We start from the raw sequence: 20,254 nt of genomic DNA on the forward strand, positions 1-20,254 counted from the left end.
GTTGTCGGGCAACGAGCGACAAATATGCCAACTCGGGAATTTAATTAGTATGCAACTAACATTATAATCCTATTAAAGTAATTATGAGTACGCTTATTCAATAAATGATCAATTATTCTCGGGAATTAATTATTGTAATTGGTGTTGGAGGAGATGATGGGCATATGTGGAGAAGGATCTGTGTGGACCGTATACTTGATGAGTCATGAGTACTCCTCCTCACAACAACTGTATTGCAATATCAATTTTTTTTAATTTTTAAACGAAATCAATGCTAGAGAATTCAAACAGTAACTTGTAGTTGTAGTAGTACCACCTAAATTCTTGCCCCAACCTTCAATAAATGGGAGCAGTATTACCACTGCAGCTGTCAATTATTATAAATAAGAATTATTTATATCTGTAATGTTGCAATTTGTTCTAAAATTAGAGATAAAAATATAAAACATGGGAGATACAGTTACAAAGAAGCAAAGCCAGTGGCGTCTGTGTATGGATTTGAATGTGCCTATTTTATTCATTCGTTATATTCTCTCATCAGATATACACTCGTGACATGATTAATAATCGACGATGCCGACTCGTGAAACCGGAGCAGCACAGTCAACTCGTATCATGGACTGTTTGAATCTGCAGCTCAATTTCACTGGTACATATGATGGGTGATAATCATATCAACTGTTATATTACAGTTGAAAGTATTTTCAAAACGATTTTAAAGTAGACAATCTCGTTCTGTATAAAATAATTATTAAGGAAAAAGTAGTACAGCACTAGATTAAATTATTGTTACGCAGGTGTTTTGTTAGATTTTCAAAACGTAATAATTGTACTACAATAATAATGATAATAATACTAATTCCAGGGTGATGTAAGAATTATTTTGTCTGGAGGGACAATTTTCTCATTACATCATTGAGCGGTACTACCTAAATTATTTCTGCAAACTTTTAATAAATGGAAGCAGCACTTCTAGTACTAAAGTAACAGTCCTTAACAAATAATTAATGATAAAGTATGTCTGCGATAATAATTAATCTTGCTCATTCAGTACATCAGATGAACCGGTAATCATGATTGTTTACTCGTACTATTTCTTTTAAATCTTAAATTGAGAATTTGAAGCTCCTTCTGACTTTTACTTTTGTTATTTAAGAAAAGAACATTTAAAATTTTGTAATTTTGAAAACCATAAATATACACGAAAAGACAAAGCTTCATCTCTAATTATTTGTGGCATTAAGATATTTTTATTTAATGTACTCGTACATTGGTCTAACCCTCCACCATCCGGCGACACGGCAATTTTGCTGGAGTACATACACTATTACGGATATTACTATCAAGTGATAGTGCAGTGCTAATCAACATAATTACCGGCGTCTCGCCTCCACATTTTTTCTTTGTTGTGTTTTATTATGTTCTGTGTCAATGTTAAGGAACTTCCTCACGATATGACATGAGTATAATAATTTACCTTTTTGAATTTCAACTACCAATGTGTTACCTAAATCAAGAATTTTTAAGTTTTTAAAAAGAGATTGCGGTACTATTCCCGTTGCTGAAATTATAAGTGGTAAAATCGAATTTTTTTCTGAACACCAAAGATTTCTCATAGCAACGGAGAGCTCTAAATATGTATTAATTTTTGTGTTAAATGTCTGTGTTATATTATGTGAAATTGGAACAGCTAAGTACATAAATCTAAAAGATATGCTTGGTTTTGTTGTTTATTTAAAATAATAATGTCTGGTCTGTTATGCTTAATATGAATGTCAGTTAAAACTGTTCGATCAAAATATAATTTGTAATTGTCATTTTACAAACAACTTTCTGGTGTATAACTATAATGTGGTTGTGTATTCTTTAATAAATTTAATTTAACAGCTAAATTCATGTGTATAATTTTAGTGAAAATATAATTCATGTATCACGTGATCATGAATGATCCAATGAAAACGCGTAAAAGTCCTTAGTTGCATGGCTATCACAGCAATTATAAAAAACAAAAAAATTATTTTCTTATTTACTTTCGTCGATACGATTTTTGATTGAAATAAATTTGTCAATTTGACAAATAAATGAATAATTTTGTATTTCATTCATTATATTGTCTCATCGAATATAAAACGTGGTATGATTAATCATCGATGATATTAAATTCGTGAAATTGAAGCAGGACATTTCACTCGTCCTTCGTACTCGTGAAATCTCCAGCTCAATTTCACTCATAATATCATCGATAATAATCATACCACTTGTTATATTATAGCTGAATATATCATGACGTTTCTTATATTCGCTTTGAGTCAAAACGGTGCAAGAAGAAATGTACATATTTATATTTCATTTTTATTCTTTAATTTTAAAATTAACGTAATTATAAATAAAAACTTTATTAGATTCATAATATGCAAACATATTGCAGATTGATTTAATAATATTAAATTGTCCAATTAATCAATTAATTAATTTTTAATAGATTATAAAATGATTTGAGTGATAATAATTTTTAACGCAAACTCCTGGATTTTTTCTGAAATACGCGTGTTAATTTTAACCGGTGGAATAACTCGCCAATTTATGAAACTTTTCTCTATAGGTACGGTCGGTGGACAAATAAAACTGGGACACTTAAAATTTAATCTATGTAAATCAAACCATTGAATTATCAATATAATCAATGTAATTAAACGATGCAAATTTGTAAATTTTGACTTATGTTATTGTCATTTTTGTCCCAGTTTTATTTGTCCATCGACTGTACATAATATTTTGTTAAATTTGCAAAAGTTTTCCAAGATTTTTTGCCCCCCCCCACTTTTTACGTTTTGAGTGATTAAGTATTCTTCATTTATTTGTAACCATTTTGATTGCTAATTTATTCCAAATTTTAAATCAATTTGTAACACTTTTTCGTAAAAAAATCAAATAGAAAAACATTTCATTTAACAAGCTGTGCTATGTGTTCAAATTAACATATTTCAGACACACTCTGTATATCGTTTATTTAAAAACAAAATTATTATCTAAAATAAGCAAATATTAGTGATGCCAGGAATAAGTCAGTTTCTGTTACGCATGCTCATAAAAATATTTGGGTGTTGTAACAATAACACAGTAAAAATAAAAAGTGATTTGTTTAATAGGACTACTAGGTCTGAAGTAAATAAAAAATATGTATTTTCTTAATTACATAATATGTACTTCTTTTTCAGGGGGTTTAGACGATAAATTGTGAGATCTTCTAGCCTTTGAATTTTTCACAACATTGTGAAGTTTGTCGTAGAATATCAATGACAAAAATTAGGTTAGGACTACCTTAAGAAGTGACATTTTTGACTAAATTTATTTAATGTAAGTGCCAGGTTATCAAAAAGTTTTATAATTAGAGCAGGACATGTCTCTGGTTACATGTTTGGTAACATTGAATAAAAAACCTCTTAATTTGACAAAAGTCACAGCCATGTGTAATATGTAAAATTTTAGGTTAGATGTGTTTTTTCTGGTTTTTCATCTTAAAAGCATTAAATGCACACCGAGACATTATTGCATACGTTGTCAACGAGCCAATTGCAAAGATGTAATCTTCTTGGATAATCTGCTAGCTTCAATTCCTGCACTGCTGTGACACAGTAGGAATAAAGATGTAAATTCTTGTGTAACCTTTTGTGCGTTGTTCCAAGAGAGATTAATTTGCTGACTCAATTGTCGTATAGATGTTCTTGGTGCATTGATTAAATTGAAATTAAGTTTGATTAATTCCCATGTAGATCAAACGTGCATGTTCAGCCAATCACAGCGCTTGCTTTCATCCAATCAAACGTTTTTATCGCGATAAAAACGTCCTACTACTCTGCTATCTGTCAAAACTGAATAAAATTGCATGCTACTCCTGTCAGATTCTAAAGTTGTTTTTAATAATTTTATTTTTTATAACTGTACTATAAATAATTAATTATTATACTCATGTCATATCGTGAGGAAATTCCTTAACATTGACACAGAACATAATACACAACAAAGTCAAAATGCGGAGGCGAGACGCCGGTAATTATGTTGATAGGCACTGCACTATTACTTGATAGTAATATCCGTAATAGTGTATGTACTCTGGAAAAATTGCCGTGCCGCCGAGTGGAGGTGGGATACGAAAAAATTACCTAACGTTAAAGTTTGTATTCTTGGATTAATCTTGCTAAAAATAATACGACCTAATTTTTAACATCTCATAAATTTCATAATTTTTACTTAAACATTTTTGATTTCGACAATTTTACTCGTTGATAGTTGGGCATTTTTATTCAAAGGTTAAAAATGCCCAAAATTCAATTCGTAAAATTGTCAAAGCAAAAAGTAAAATTGAAAAATTAAAATAATTTTTTAAAATGTCATCAATTATTATTTATTAATTATTTATTTCTAAAAGCCATTTTCAAACTATGACAAAAATGAAAAAAAAACGTGTCGTTTTTTTGACATTTCCCGTTTTTTTTTTTTAATTCAGCTGTATATTATTTAACGAGCATGTAATCATGGCCATTACACACTAGGATGACATATGTCATTTATAGAACCAAGAAAGATGACAATCACATGCGTTTCAAAAAAGAGGAATTTTAGTAGATATTTAAACAGCGATATTAAAGTTAATATGTAAATATTTATGTTTAAAACGATAGCACCAATGGAAAAATAAGAAAGAGTTTGGACACAAAATTGATGTTTTAATTGAATAATGGAGAATCTAAAAAAAACTTCCGAAAATTTACTCTTCAAAAAAATTTATTTGTGAAGAGTCTATTTTTTATGATTCAGCCAATGTGTCACATTTTTACAAATTTGTAGTTTAATTTTTAACTAACCCCCACAAATGAATAATGTTGTTCACAGTAACAATGAATGATTTTCGTTATAAAAACTGAAGGAAATGAAATTTCACCGTTCTACAAAGAATAAACGATACTGACTACGGGTTTTTGTTATTATGCGATAACAAGAACAAGGAAATTGCAATACATCTGTTGTTGTCTGCATAAAATTAATTTTATGCTGCAGGAGGTAATTCAAGAAAACCATTATACAATTTCGGTTTTAACCGTCTATTAATATTACCGTCGTTTAGTGGAAGATCATGCCCGATAACAATTATTTTCCTGAATGATAGATTACGCATGTACATCAAAATATCCGTTAGTGAAGTAATTTTTCATAGTTCAAAGATAATATATGCGGTAAGATAGAAACGCATCGCTCTAACGCCATAAATTGAACGGTATTTGTAAATTTCCTTATTCGAGCGATCGCACTAGGAAAATATTGAAATCGGAGGAGATTTCAATACGCGATCAGAACACGAACCTTAGGTGATTATCGCCACCGCGCATGACCACCAGAATTTCATAAAGCAACACACAGATACGGATAATTAAATGAATACGGCCAATTAAACGAAATGTGTTAACTTATTTCAATTAATTCATTGACGTCATCGAACCCAACTCCGACGACTTCCTGGAATGCAGAAGTCTTCGATTAAATCAGTGACACACTCCGTGTATTATTAAAAAATAAATAAAATAAAAACTTGACATAAAGGGGGCAATTATTTGCTCCGATTAGAGCGGTCGGTCCGGTTTCCGGAAGAGTCGCGCGAATCCTCCGAGTCCCCGTTAAGGACCGGTGCCCAACCCTTGCAGACCGATTGGGCAACACCGGGTGAATTCGATCCGAAGACATCAAAAATCTGTAGTCATCATCTAGACAAGCCTCCCCACCAGTCCTAAGTAGGTTACCTCAGTGTACTCAGTATGGATCTACAACAGGTACAGTTATATTCTTGTAGAGGGGACTTCTAGGGGCCAGTGGTATTGAGTAGGGCTTCCCACTGTCCAGTAGTGCGTCCTCTGTCGCCAAGAGCACGTCCGTGTTTACGAAAATTCGGCAAATTTCGGCGACCCCAAAAGACGGTTCACACGCCCGGAAAAGTCCGCCCGACCCTCCGGGTGCTGCCATGTGACCACGACACAGTGTCCGGACAGTCTCGATCGAACACGTAGACATCAGGGTGCGGATTTTGGATTTTCGGGTGCCGGAATGACAGTGCACTGATGGGTTGACCCGGAGCAACCGAAGAACTCACCTCGAGGACTCAAACCGATGACACCGTAACACACTTAAGTAATTATTTGTGCTGCTGGAGGAAACCGTATCGGCCGTCAAATCCGTTGTGATGTATTTTCGGAAGAAAACCAAAATCCTGAACAAGCCGAAACGGTGATACAGGACGGCCGACCACAATTCAAAACAAACACGAACCCAAATCGAGTGACACTTGTTCGGACGCAAAAACAATAGACCTCGAACGGATGTGCATAGTGTGTTCTCACTTGTTGCGGATATACATCAGTGACCTATTTTTGTTTTAATTATATCGGAATTTACGAGTTGCTGTAAGTATCTTATCAATGTCTTTTTTGCGGAGATTTTTTTCTGTGCGATAACAAACCTTGGCCGTGAACGCGGTCCCACTCGAGACTCGCAGATTTGACGACAGCGCCGTCGGCGGTCTTTAACCCAATTAATTAGACAGATGGAGGTGCAAAACTTCCCTGGTACATTTCGATCCAAAAACGTGCTGCTGGTGCTTGCTGTTCAAACGCGTGGAAAATTTACTGTTTTCAAATACAACTGGCAACAATAGCGTCGACCCATATTATTTTTGTCATATTATTCATGTGATGTTAATGTTCGCGGCGGTGCTATTTGCATGGAAAAGCCATAGGAAAATGTGGCAGAATTGGTACAGGCGATGCCGGAATAAACGACACTGCGTCAGTGGGTTCAGTTAGGAATTCTGCAATGGTCAGTGTTGTGAGTCAGTTTTTACAAATCGGATAAAAATTTATAACTGTATCTACTTGACGAAATTGCTGTCGAATTTATTTACAGTATGGTCATTGAAGAAAATTGGACGTAATGACGCAATTTGGGGTAATTTCACTCGGACTGAGATCGTGCGTGATTAGTTAAATAGTTTATTCCAAAATTGTTGCTTTTCAAAAAAGTGCCCTCGAGGTGACGTCGCGTCGTTTGCTGGAACTGGCTGGCGCCTGAGTTTTCGGTTTTGCAAATCGTCTGGGCTAAGGGATTATAAATGAGAGGGGATTAAAGTGGTTTTCTAAAAAAATTCCACGAAGAAGGATCATGGGTTAGAAGTTAGAATCTTGTTGAACAGAACATTTAACACACAATAAGTAATGACGATTTTAGGCAGTGATGGATCTCAAGACATGTCAGAGCTTAATTTATTTAATGTTAAAATAACATGACACCTTTAGTCACGGTTAGTTAAGTCCTTAAAAGGATTTTAAAAGTTCTGAAAAGGGACATTTTTCCACAAAAATATTTTTAGACGTTAATTTAGAGATAAAAAAGATTGAATAATAAACATTGTATCAGAAGAAAACTACGGTTGTAGAGAACATTTTTGAAATCATCTGCACTGTTTTGCGAAACTTTTTAACGTGGGAAAAACAGAACTAAATGTCCAATCTTTAAAATCGATCTTACGTTTTTCATCCATTCACAGTGAATTTTTAATGGTCCACCTGAGTTATTTTCAAGAAAAAATGTTTTTGTTTTTTGTGAAATTTGTAATTTTAAAATAACTGTTGACATTGGCTCAAATAGAAAAAATTACAGTGGGCGCTAAAAGAACACTGTTTTAGTTTTTGTATTTTTTCTATAATACATTATTTTATTTGAACTTTCTTTGCAGTTCTCTTCTGCGAAAGTATTTTAAAAAATATAAATATGTACCTAATAAAATGCATAATCTGGGTTTACTACTTTGGAACGATGCCATTAACTAAAAATGACCTCGTTTTAAAAACCAAAACTACACAAACTTTTGACTGTGTAAAATTAAGTCTTTTTTGAGAAAAAATTTGTTAAACATGTTTTAATGGTATCTTCATTAACAAACAAATAAAGTGGTTACATACACTCAAAATCTCAACGTGTTCCCATTTGAGTGAACCAGTTACTCGTTATTTTTAACTATGGAACAACAAATATTACGCAAATACCATTTTTGTGTGTTGCTCAAAAGTAACAATTTTATTTTTATTAGCCGACACGTTCCATATTTCTATTTCAAATTTTCACAAAAAAATCCTCATTCATTCGGTACATTTTTGTGGTTAATAATGATAATAGTCGTAGAAAAGAACCAAAGTGGCTATAAAGATGCAAAAATGAAACTGTTCTCTGTAACAATTCCCAATACCAATAATGTTGAGAAATATGAAATTTAAATTAAGAGGTGTATTGACCTAGCACTTTGTAAACTGTAAAGGTCAAATATGTTATTTGTCTTTATATCTTTCGTGTTATAAAAATCTTGATATTAGTATTATAATTTGTTCTAAAACAGTTTTTATTGTTGGTTTATGCTAACTCGCCTTCTAGAAGTTCACAAGTGGAAACAGTTATTTCAGTATTTATTTTGAGAGGAGGAAGATGCTTCGAATTCTAAAAATTGCCAAAAAATTCTTAGTCCTTGTGAAGTAACAACTCCACAAACAGAATAAGTGATTTATTAATTTTCTAATTTTTTAAATATTAATTCCACACTAATTCAATTTCCTAATTAAAAAAAAATACCAATCTGCTATTGCTAATAAATGTTTAGGTATATTGTCACGAGGACTGGTGCCTTATATTCTATTTATTAGACATTACTCCGGAAACTGTTTCTGTGTGAAAGGTGTGCCAATTAAATCATTTATGTTGCAATCTTTTATATTCTTTATCAAAAGTGTAGAATATAAATAGAACCACAATAATTTGTATTACATTTGAATTCTTAAAAAACTTCAAGAATTCTTTGCTCGGTGTCACGAATTGTCAACAGAGATGCTCAAAGTGTTCAATATCTTGTGACACAGTTTGGGAACACTTTGACAGAGAAAAACGCGAAAAATTTTAAACGTTTTAAATCAAAGCATAACTTTTCAAAGCGAACTGGTGACAGGTGTAACCACTCTTGTCACTGGTTTTTATTACATTTTGGCGAAAAAACTTCTGTTCGGAATAGTAGGTTAGTAACTTGGCTAAGCAGGACATGCTCCATATTGGTTTTATTAGAATCATTTAAAATGTTTGTAGCACTTAAAAACTGGAACTGGAGTTTGCGAAAATTCATTTTATTCCAACCATCAAAACAGTAATTCATAGCGATCTTGTAAATATAAACAGTGAGACTGCTGTTATTTTTAACAGTAAATCGTTACACTTAGGCCATTACGTCATCGAGTAGGCGCAAATTTTTTTTTCGGTCGATCAGCATTCTGATCACAGTCGATCATTTGAGATGTTCGGAGCGAAAAGCGTGCTGGAATTCGTCGTCGTCCAGACGAGAACAATTATTCCTCCGTTTATTGTGAGAATTTGCATTTTTAAGGCCCCACTTTGGGCCCGGACTGGGCCATAAATATTCATGGGACTTGAGGTAAACAGTAAATTACGAGCTCGAGTAAACGGCATTGGCCATCGAGGATCGCAGCAAGGAATCAAAATTGATTTCTGTTCGTGGCGAGTACGTTGACATAAATTTATATAATATTCATGTAAAAGTTACTGTAGGTTATGAATGGATTGCGGCGTTGCCTCGCCGGTTTGTTTTCTATCGGAAATGAGAATTTCCAGTGAATAATTACCGACGGAGCCAGAGACGGCCGAGGCAAAAGTAAAAGTTTTCACCGGAAAAATTCGTCAGTTCCGGAATCGAGATCGGTCGATGGGACCGACGGTGATCGGAGTCCGGTTTTCCGTCCTCTGCCTCTTCGGAGATTAATTCGTGTCGTGAATAAGATACGAATCGAGGCCGAGGAATCTCTTCTTTGTACAAAGACAAGATACAAGTCAAGTATTCAAGTAAAGTATGCGTCGTTGCCAAAGTAGGTCATTGGACTACTTACCGGCCCCGCTCGCGCCCCCCACCTTTATCTATCTACATCACATCAGTGACTCCGGGTGCCCCCGCCGCCCCGGAATACCCCGGACCCACACGGACTGACTCTTCCGGTTAACACGCCAACAAAGACTTGCCCAAGAATAAAACGCTCTCAGCGATGGAATACCACGCTCTTTGGCGGGATTTTTCACGATAGCAACGAGGCTGATCGAGGGGAATACTCTCACTAGGATCCGGCATTTTTCCAAATGAAATTGAAACGGGAAGAATTTTTTAGTATCCGGCAGTGACCAAGCTGCGTTAGGTTGGTCAGTTTGCAAATAAAGGTTTTTCAAGACAGAGTAATTTGCGAATTGGTTTTAAAATTGGAGGCTGATTTAAATTTGATTGGATTTGACGGTTCAAATACATACCTACAAAGTCAGTGAAGAATAATAAAAAATATTTGCTATATGTGAACAAAAGCATATTCTTTTATTTATAGGAGTTTTTATTTGCAAATGTTTTTCTTAAAGTTTAAATCAAAAAAAATTGTTTCAGAAAATGTAATTATATTTTATTATAGTTTTCAAATATAAAAGCAGTCAATAATAATTAATCAATAATTAATTTAAACTAGGCAAAAATGAATAGGGAATTTTTCCTTTTTTGAATTTTTCATAACTACAGTTTAAATTTTGTAATGAAATGTGTTAGAAAAATATACATATACACATTAAATGTAATGTTTCAAGTACCTGTAATGTTTTTAATTTATCTAGTGTTTAAGAATACGGGGGAGGATTGGGGCAATTATTTTGCTTTCTAAAAAAAAAAGTGGAATTCCCTATTCATTTTTGCCTAGTTTATTAAGAATTCCATAATATTATCCATATCCATATTATCCATAATGTTATCTCAGTTTTTTTAATGTTTTAATGATTTAAAAATGATTGAAATACAGCTTTTTCCTGGACCAGGTGGTTTCCAACTGTTCTTTTCCAAAAAAGTATGAAACATAAACATTTTGTAAAATTATTATAAACATAAATAAATAATAAATTAATACATGAAGGTTGTGTGAAGAACTGATAAATTAAATTACAATAGAGAATTGTTATTATTATTTATGCTGCTAATCAACTATACAACATTTTATTTATTTACTTACAGTTTACAACCATTTTTTAAATACATAGTATTTCATTTTGATAACAAAGGAAATCTAGTTTTTAAAAAAGAGTATATACATAACTACATATTTTTGAAAGAATTGTCTTTTTTTTTGGTAAAATTAGGGATCTAATTGTCTCTTTTATTACAATGTTTTTCTTTTGGTTTTCCTCTTTTGTCAATTGTATTTCACAATTTCTTAAAACTATTTCCTGTTTCTACTAAATGTCAAAGTGACGTAAATATGTAATAGTGTTGAGAAATTGTGAAATACAATTGACAAAAGAGGAAAACTTAAATATTTAATAACATAAAAAAGGAAATATTTACGTTGGAAAAAAGCCATTCAGAGGAAGATGATATTGAAAATTAAAAATAACAGTTATTCCTAACTAAACAAAGACTTTCAAAGTCTTCTCAATATGTACGACCAAAGTTTCTCGGTTAGTGATCTTATTTTTTTATTAATTATTAAAATAAATATAAGGTTATAAAATGCATTCACGTTGTTTTTGCAATTTTGCATTTAATTTAGTATCTAGTAACGCTGTCTATTGAATTAGGTTTCCTAAGTTTGAGGTTATAAATAGCGTCAATGTCTAGTGCATTGTTGTCAGTTTTACTAGTTTGCAATAGGAGAATACTCAGACATCGCAGGAAATTCAGCAACATGTTATGTTCATTTTGATAGGTCCGCATGTCAGGTACTTTAGTGGCGGAAATCAGAGAGTGTGCTCAACGTGAAAAAAAAAATCATGGCCTCTCATTATGGCAAAACAACGTGATGTTTAGTAAAATATAAAGTTCTAAATTGTTAAAATATGTATTTGTGTTAAAATTCTAATGTTTTTTAATCAAAAAAAATCTAAAATACTGGTCTATTTTTAAAGGCCGCAATATAACAAAATGACTTTTTTACATCTTGGTTTACGCTAAATTTTTAATTTCAAATGAATATAATATATTTTTACTGAAACTTTAGATTATTCAATTATTAGCAAAAATATAATTTTAAAAGAAACAACAAAATTTATGAGTTAGTTTAAAAAATATTAAAATACTAATATTTAAATGATCCCAAAAATTTAAAAATATCTCAAACTAGTTCGAAAATTACACTAGCTGAAAAAAATTAATTTGATACTTGTTTAATGTACAGGGTTTATCTAAAATGCGTGTGCTAATTTTAATACCTCTTTGAGTTTTTTTACGAAAAAACGTTACAAATTGATTTAGGAATAAATTAGCCATCAAAATATATACCCGCCTATGGGTAAGGGCGAAAATTTTCTGTGATGTCAAAAAAAAAAAAATCAAAATTCTCATGGTTACAAAAATATAGACTAGTTAATCACACAAAACGAGTCGTTTGGTAAAAATTGTGGGGCAAAAATCTTGGAAAACTTTTGCGAATTTTGCAAAATGTTATAGAGAAAAGTTTTATAAATTGCCGAGTTCCTTCCACTGGTTAAAATTAACACACGCATTTCAGATACAACCTGTATATGTATTTAGAAAACAACAACTTTTGAAAAGCACATTTAGTCTTGGTTTTAATTTTGTTTTTGATAAAATTAAAATAAATTTAAAATAATCTTTTATTAATCGAAAATATAATTATAAATCATGTACGAGTACATAGTTTAAATTTTTTCATTGTTCATGGTTAACTTCAGAAAAATGTTATCAATAAAATAATGTATCCAATACAATTTAAACATTTAACTTTTGTAGTAAATACTTATGTAAGAAACTTTGAAACAAAGATTTTTATTTTGAAAATAATCTTGTAATAACCGAAATATAATTCTTAATGAAATAGGTACAGTTGATTTCAAAATTATAGAGTACACATAATTTTCTACAGTGTAAAATGCACTTACATTTCATGTATTTTGACAAACAAAATGCCTAATCTAAAGGCTGTATGACACGATGCTAAATTTTGTAGAAAATTTGTTAGAAAATGAGAAAGGACCAATGAACGATCAGGATCTGACAAAGACAGACTATGATCCTGATCGTTCATTGGTCCTGATCGAGGGTCTCTCTCATTTTCTAACAAATTTTCTACAAAATTTAGCATCGTGTCAAACAAGCTTAACCGAAAACGTGAAAGTGCACATTCTTTCCAAATTAGAAGAAGGGTGATCGATCCGGAGGGTAGCCAAGTATTACATATAAGATCGCGAAGAGCACCGTGCATGGGATAAAACATGGATAAAACAGACAATATTATGGTGCTCTAAAATATCAGCGACATTTTATGTTGTCAAACTTACCTAACCTATAGGTATGAAAAATATGACGGTCAAATTTCAAAAAGGCATCTTTACATGGGGAAAAAACTGTAATAAATCGACTTCTTGATTTTTGAGGTGTAGCTACTCTCTAATTTTGAAATTAACTGTACAATTTAAATTTTTTCTTGTTAAGAATGTAAAATTAGAAAATAATTCTTCAAAGCTTATATCTAATTATTACAAGTTCGAATTATTATATTTAAATGCTTTTTACATCATATGTCTATAACAACAAAGTAAAAAGTGTCATCTCTCTTGTCCTTCATCAGTTAAATTTGATTATAAGAAATGTATAATGATATTATGACAACCAAAAATAAAATTATGAGCTTTGCTTTGGGAAAAGGGAAAATAAATATAAGAAATTAGTGTTTTGTATCTTTTTGAGTTGACTTGACTACAATTTCAAAAGTTACTGATTAATGTTATTAATAAATTCCGTTAACCAGAAATCTGAGTTAACTGAAAACCACTGCAGAAACATTTTGCTTCAAATTTATAAACAATAATTCTGATTTTCTTTATTCTTTAAAAAAAAAGTTAACGCAGAATCGAAGAGAAAAGATCAGTACTCCATTGTTTTCGCTTCTTAATGCCACGAAAGCAAGAAACATTATTGCATTGATATTTATTACAAGCTTTATTTATTGTCGCTCAAGTTCTTCCGTTTTATTAGCTCCTTTCATGTAGCGAAAACGATCGAACTTCTAGTCAACTTGTACACTTTTCCAAAAAGCGCATTTTATACGGAACTAAATATTTGTATGCTGCCACTTACCTTGACCTAGATAAATAAACATCTAGTTCGAAATTATAATTCGATGTAATAAAGAAAGTATAAGTTGAATAAGTTTTCGGAACCCACTTAGTCAAAAATTTCAGAGAAAATGTTGGTGCAAATGAATACTAATAGTCGTTTATTAAGTAGTTACAAGAAATGGTGGTACCAGAGGTACTGAAATAGAATAAAAACCGGATGCCATGATGCAACATCATACGATGACTTTACTTTCGGTTATTCCTCGATTACCACACGCTGGCCCTTCTTTTTTACGATATATTCGGAAAATCCGACTGGAGATGGTTCCTGTTGGACCAATTCGTCGACATTCTGTGAAACGCTAAGAAGTCAATGGCTCGGTGATTAATAAGTTCTCGAAAACTCCTGACCACTTTCTCCAACTTATGCTCGCTTCAATGGTGTCCATTAGGAAATTCACTCCGAATAACACTTGGCAAGCGAAATATCATTAATTATTATCATAATGATAAAAGTAAACAAAATCGACATTTTTATCAAGCAACAATAGGATGAAAGTTATCCTCGCGATAATGACGTGCAGTACTGACAAATGAGGCTAACGAGGCTGGCGCGTTCGTCAGAAGTGAAGAGCTTCTTCTTGCTTTTTGGCGTTGAGATTTCAATCGTCTTGACCAGCAGGTGTTAGATTCTCAGGCCTATTTCACGCCACGTCCTGATTTGGTGGGTGCATCAGGACGTGATTATCTGAATCTGGACTCGGAGGAATACGAAATGCGCGTCACGCTAATCTGCTCTAAATCTAGCTAAATCTAGAATAAAATTAAGCGAATAAAGGTCCTGCGAATGCGCACAAAATTCAACAGGTGGTGATCAGGAATGCGAGTCGATTTTCCGGTTTTTTCCAATTCGATTGACCAACCGATTTCCCACCGAAGAAAACTTGCACCCTCGAATTGCACAACCGTTAATTACACTCGTCTGTCCCAAATTTACGTTGCACACATTGTTTATAATTAATTTTATGGCTGTTTAATTAACCATAGAGAATAATAATTATTGCTTTGAAAAATTTTAAATCGTATTTATATTTTACATAATTATCGGCTTTCTTCTCTGTATTCTTCTTTCAGGCTACGTGACTGTCGTTTTTGATGCAGGCGTATGATTAAATGGTAGTAATTTCAGGTCACATGACGAATATTAGTTCATTTGTAACGGTACCCGTGATGCACTTCGTGACTTAGCAGCTGCATCCTGGAAATGTAAATTTTATCACTGCATTATTAAAAATCTGTTGTTGGTGACAAGGTGCGGCCTAGAATTGACAAAATTTTCATTTTGTAATCTTTTGCATCGGTCGAGGACATTCAGGGTCAGTGGTGGGACCGCCATATGTGACGTAACTTGTGGCCAAAACAGCTGACCGTGGCCATTAGTTCCCTTTAATTTTATCTCGACTGATCTAAATGCGATGAAAATTTTAATTCCGGCTTTAAATTATTCGATCATTTTTTTCTGCACCAGATTCAAATTGCTCTCTCGAAGACGTTTTTGTTGTTTGCGTTTTCATAAATTTATTACAACTAAATCGATTCGTTGCTCTTTGTGCCACTTACCGTAAGAAGAAACAAACTGAGTGCATTCAAACGCTTTGCTTTAAATATATCCTGCACAACCTCTTCCTGAGAAGAATAAAGTAGTTGCTATTAATCCAGCTGTATTATTACGTGGTATAATTGCTGTGAAAGACCCAGTTATTTATCTTAACCAACGTCTCTGAAACAGTAAAGGAATATTATTTGTTACTCACACATGAATTCATAGCGGACAAAATAGAGGCTGCTGAAAACGGAATTAAAAGATAAAAAGGGTAACAAGAAATTTGTTAAAATGTCGGGACTATACGCAAAGATTTTTGGGACAGGTCGTCTTATTTTTTTTTTTTAATGAACAGTGTGGCATATCAGTTGATATTCTAATGAGTGTTTGTTTAAAGAATAAACACTAAATGGTAATTAACATAATGGAAAATAATTATTCTGTGAGATGTTACCCACAAATTTAATGAATTTGTGTCATTTACATTCACTGAACACACTTTTACAATACCATCTGGAGTTAAATTAAAAACAAGGGATTAAAATCAGCAACTTTCACACTACTTAAATTTAATCAAAATTCATGCGGTCCGTGAAAATTCTTAAATCTGATTTAAATGTCAAAGGAAAGTTGAGGTACGCCAGAATTATAAGAACAAAAGAGTTCTATTGCATTTATTTATTTGTAATGAACAAATTTTAAAAGTACCATTTGGTGGTAGTACCGAAGAGAGAAATCAAGAGATTCGCTTTGGTATAGCAACTGCTAGAGTAAATATTTTGAAAGACATATTTAAATAGATTTTCAATAGATTTATAAATTTACAAAATTTTATGACTAAAAAAAATAAACGTTTCACATGTTGAGGTATTTTAAAATTTAAAATGATCGACTAATGTTTCCAAATTAAGGTCGTCCAAATTTCTAATTTTTTTTATTCATAAGGGTATAATTAGGCATTAATAAAACTATTTCATGCCAGGTGTATAAAATTTAAAGGTGTAATCAAGAAGAGTAAAGTCTGCAAGGAAAAAATACATTACTTAGTTAAAGTGATGAGATGAATCAGGTGCAAATTCACTGCTATCAATAGATTTAAAATAAGTTATAGTAAAAAAAATCAAGGTAGATTAAGAAAAAATCAACTAGGTACTCAAAAAAAGTGGTCGATAAATTAAAATTAGCATGTGGTTTATGTTAATTAATTTTCGTCTTCTCTCTCTTATTCATTTTTTCTTATCAAAATATGAAAAAAATTAAACGCCACACTCAAATTTTCCCTTTTTCCAATTTTTCTCAGTTTGCCCAAATAGATTTTCCAAAATTAAAGACCAAAACTGTATTAATTGTCACTATCAGACCCAATTTAGTCAAACACAAATAATAGTACATTCTTCAATGAGCGTATAATGATGGCTATTATTCACGAGGATGAAAATTGCAACACGAGCCGCAGGCGAGTGGTGGAATCATCAAAGTGAATAATAGCCATTATATGCGAGTTGAAGACTATACTTTCTCCACGACTCAACCAAGAAAAAACAATCTGATTTTTAATATTTGACAATTAAAATTGTGCCTCGTTTAGCGGTTGCTAAGTGATGCGCGACTTATTGTTCACAAAGGCATCCGATTGGCGATCTGCCGTAGTAGAATAAAAATACGAGTGCTATCATTGGCCGACAGGTGTGGATTTCAGTATATTCTAACAGGGGACGTGGAATTGATATCATTCTTTCATTGAAAATGAGAAAACATCGTATCTGTCTTATACACCTTATAAAAATTAAATTTAGAAAAATAGGAATAGTTTTTGTTGCTGGTGATTTTAATTTTAAAAGATTTTTTCTGAAATTACGAATTTGTAGTGTTGTAATACATATTTAGATCTAATAGCTATCATAATTTTTTAATTACTTAGTGAACTCGGTAATGTATGCATACAATTCCTCGTCAAGTAAAACTATATCATGCGTTCAAATGAAAACCTCTGGGTTGAGTAGGCGTTGAAAAGAGTAAACCATTTGGAACAGTGTAAAATTTGAATTTCCCGCCGTTTGACACGAATGACATTTGTTTATGTTTAATCGGCACATAATTGAACATGTTTGTTTTCAGCAAAGGGTGCCCTTAGATATTTGATTCGAGAACAGGAATTGTTAGTTATTCTTTTTTAATGTAAAACATTGCAAATGAAGAAAAAACAGAAACATTTTTCGTTTATAAATTTTAGATTTGCTGTCAACATGCTCTAATTACAACTGTCAATTTACACTTTAAAAAAGCAAAACAAATGACGGTTTCCAACGCCTTCCCAGTCCAGGATTTGATTTGAACGCCCGATATCACTAAAATGCATTCACGTTGTTTTGGCATTATGGGATGCCACGGAAATTTTGCATTAATTTGGTAGTAAAGCTGTCTGTTGAATTAGGTTATGTTTTTTTAAGTTTGAGGTTATAAATAGCGTCAATGTCTAGTACATTGTTGCCAGTTTTACTAGTTTCCAATAGAAGAATACAACATGTTATGTTCATTTTGATAGGTCCCCATGTCAGTCACTTTAATGATGGAAATCAAACAGTGTGTCCAACGTTAAAAAAATAAATCATGGCTTCCCATTATGCCAAAACAACGTGAAAGGTGTTTATGTAAGCTTATTCGGAGAGGAATAGTATACATCTAGAATAACTGTAGAAATTCTCAGCATTTTAGCTTAAGTTTTTACTTGCTAGTTGAAGCTTTATTTTGAGCTAGATTACAACACTTTTTTTTTTTGTTGCTTTTCTATTGTTGTTGTTGAAACATATTCTAGTGTACGATAGTTCAAATACGTAAATAGTACTTTCAGACCACTAGTAGAGTACCATTTTAAATACTTAAGCATATTGAATATTTGAGGTTGAATTACGTTCCACTGAAGCTTGTCTAAGCCAAAGAAGTCAAAAATATTTGCACGTAATCTCCTCCAACAGGTACTCGACCACCTTCCCCTCATGGTTACTTTCCACGTAATCGCCTCAAATGACTGTCTGGCGTCAAATTTCCGTAATTCCCGCAAAACCGTCTACCTCTTTTACGATCGCCAGTAAAATATTTCTTGGCTGTCAGAACGTTAACGAGAAATGATGAGTTCGAGTCCCCCCAGGTGCCGATGGTACTCCGATAGGTAAGCCCAACAGGGCGACCATTGAAATCTCATTAGAGTAAAATTGTGCATGCAATTCGTTTCTGTCCGATCCAGTCCGACGAAATGAATAAAACAGTTAACGTCAACGTTAAGATCAGAGAGATACCACACAATCGATCCAAACTCATTTACAAACAATGCCCACGAAAACGATTATTAGGACAATATTATTTATGAACGGGTTCTGTATAGTACCTTGCCGAATATTTTAATCGGTGGTTCCGTTAGCTAGGGCATTGTCTAATCGAATCTTGAACCACATAAGGGCGCGATTCTTGTGCCATTTTCGACCATGGGACATGTTTTATTAACGCATTTTACGGTATTGTGTGCCCGCATTTATTATTTATTGTTACAACACAGTAATTTTTTAGGCTAACAATGCGTTACCTATATAGTACGATGCATTAAAAATCTATTTTTAAATACCGTAAATTTGAGCCACACGAAATGTGCCGTTACTCAAATATTACCGAATTACGGTGGTCACAGCTGGACCGTCCTTCGCTCTTCGGTACCACATTGGAAACGGACATTGTCCAGTCTTCTGATGACAACAATTTTCATCTAGCAATGACTCTTTTTCTGAACCAGTCGCATTTCAATATCAAATTGTTGTGTGCAGATTATTTTGTAATTGCGGTGTGATTTAATTGCGATTTGTGGCATTTTTGTGCCTGTTATGGTACCAAGTGTAAAAATGAGCCAGCGTGTGGTTTGACCCCTTTATCAAGTTTAAATATTGTAAATTGTTTCAGGAATTTAAGTTCATTTTAGATGTTTCTGTACCCATAGTATACAGGGTCTTCAGAAATAATTTACAACGCCCAATGGCCATTAAATTACCTGCACACTTAAAATTTATGACTCTAAATTACGGAACATGTGTTGATCGTGATTGTTCTTTGTAAAACGTGTGTTGAGAGGATAGAAAGAGTCATATATCATGTCGAGTTTGTATAAATAATGTAAATAATGACGAAATTAACAATAAACTAGTGAATTATGACAGTATTGTGTTCACAAAATATTACCAACTGGTCGTAAATAAATGTACAGGTGTTTGATTGACTACTGAAACATTAATATGTAGCATAAAGCGGGATTTACAGTTTTGCCACTATATACTGGGTGCCCCAAAATTCGTGCAACAAGTCAATGGGGCAATGTCAACTCAGCTTAGAAAATTATTATAAGAAAATAATAAGTAAATTCTATATGTAGGTATATAGGGTGTTTTTTTAAATTTCACCTCGTAGAAGGGATTG

At 32.6% G+C, this 20,254-nt stretch overlaps 1 protein-coding gene across 1 annotated transcript in view; it reads left to right on the forward strand.

Annotated features, from left to right (window-relative positions):
* The first annotated feature begins 5,840 nt into the window (after positions 1–5,840).
* The window catches only part of ich (zinc finger protein ichor), a 28,421-nt gene continuing 14,007 nt past the window's right edge, over positions 5,841–20,254 (forward strand). Inside the window, exon 1 of the mRNA XM_069048405.1 lies at positions 5,841–6,452. The gene's annotated coding sequence lies outside the window, so the exon portion shown is untranslated. The remainder of the gene's footprint in view (positions 6,453–20,254) is intronic.

Source organism: Tenebrio molitor, chromosome 5, assembly GCF_963966145.1.
Source record: "Tenebrio molitor chromosome 5, icTenMoli1.1, whole genome shotgun sequence".
Lineage (NCBI taxonomy): Eukaryota > Metazoa > Arthropoda > Insecta > Coleoptera > Tenebrionidae > Tenebrio > Tenebrio molitor.